We start from the raw sequence: 1503 nt of genomic DNA on the forward strand, positions 1-1503 counted from the left end.
CACATCCCTAACCAGTAGGACACGGCTGCACCGTGGAAGGTCACCATTGGCCACACACACAAACATACACATACACATACACACACACACACACACACACACACACACACACACACACACACACACACACACACACACGTTTCTTTTGGGCTAGTTTTCAGGACGTCAGTCGCTTATTTCTCGTAGAAATTCTGGCAACCCTGCGCACTACACCCCACTGCCTCCAGTGGGCAGCATGCAAGCAACCGTGCCCTAAATGTCAAGGACTCTTATTATGTTTTTTGTTGTTCTTGTTTTAATTATTCTGCTTCCTGTTGCTCATTTCCTCATTTCCTGTTTGCAGGGCGACCACAGACGACGTCACCAGATCCTCCCATAGACCCTGGTGAGGTTGTGTGTGTGTGTGTGTGTGTGTGTGTGTGTGTGTGTGTGTGTGTGTGTGTGTGTGTGTGTGTGTGTGTGTGTGTGAGAGAGAGAGAGAGAGAAAGAGAATGAGAGAGAGAGAGAGAGAGAGAGAGAGAAAGAGAGAGTGGGAATGAGAGAGAGAGACAGAGAGAGAGACAGAGACAGAGACAGAGACAGAGGGGGGGGGTATACTGTATGTTTTTGTTTGATTGTTTGTTTGTGTGCATTCTGTGTGTAGCCACAGTTCTTTCAATTAACACGTTTTTTTAAAAATATATATTTTTCATTATTGATATTATTATCATCATCATCATGATCATCATTATTATTGTTATTTTTATTATAATTATTATTATTATTATTATTATTATTATTGTTGTTGTTGTTATATAGACTCCCCAACAACACCTGCTGCACCTGCTGCTCCGACAGAGATAGGTAGAAAACACCACACACACACACACACACACACACACACACACACACACACACACACACACACACACACACACACACACACACACACACACACACACACACACACACACACACACACACACACGCTCTCTCTCTCTCTCTCTCTCTCTCTCTCTCTCACACACACACACACACACACACACACACACACACACACACACACACACACACACACACACACACACACACACACACACACACACACACAAACACACACACACACTTGGCAAAAGCAGCACAGTTTGGTTGCAATACCTACTCTGGCCACCATCCTACACACTTTAATAATGTCTATTTCTACGTCTCCTTTCTACAGTGGCAACAACAGTTAAGTCTACTGATTCAGATGAGGCACCAAAATCCACAGAGAGTGAGTACCTTCCCATACACACACACACACACACACACACACACACACACACACACGCACACGAACACGCACGCACGCACGCACGCACGCACACACACACACACACACACACACACACACACACACACACACACACACACACACAAACATGCACATACACACACACACACACACACTACACTGGGGCGGAAATGAGGCGAAGACCATTATGTGCAAGGAGTGAATTGCACGGTTATATGGCATGGCGCTAT

The 1503-nt window shown here is 45.2% G+C and overlaps 1 long non-coding RNA gene across 1 annotated transcript in view; it reads left to right on the plus strand.

Annotated features, from left to right (window-relative positions):
• Positions 1 to 1257, plus strand: part of LOC134437256 (uncharacterized) — an 18403-nt gene extending 17146 nt beyond the window's left edge. The window contains exons 2-4 of the long non-coding RNA XR_010032368.1: positions 344 to 385; positions 799 to 843; positions 1199 to 1257. This is a non-coding gene — a long non-coding RNA (uncharacterized LOC134437256). The remainder of the gene's footprint in view (positions 1 to 343; positions 386 to 798; positions 844 to 1198) is intronic.
• Positions 1258 to 1503: the final 246 nt, after the last annotated feature.

The sequence above is a fragment of the Engraulis encrasicolus genome, chromosome 21, assembly GCF_034702125.1.
Source record: "Engraulis encrasicolus isolate BLACKSEA-1 chromosome 21, IST_EnEncr_1.0, whole genome shotgun sequence".
In the NCBI taxonomy this organism is placed as follows: Eukaryota; Metazoa; Chordata; class Actinopteri; order Clupeiformes; family Engraulidae; genus Engraulis; species Engraulis encrasicolus.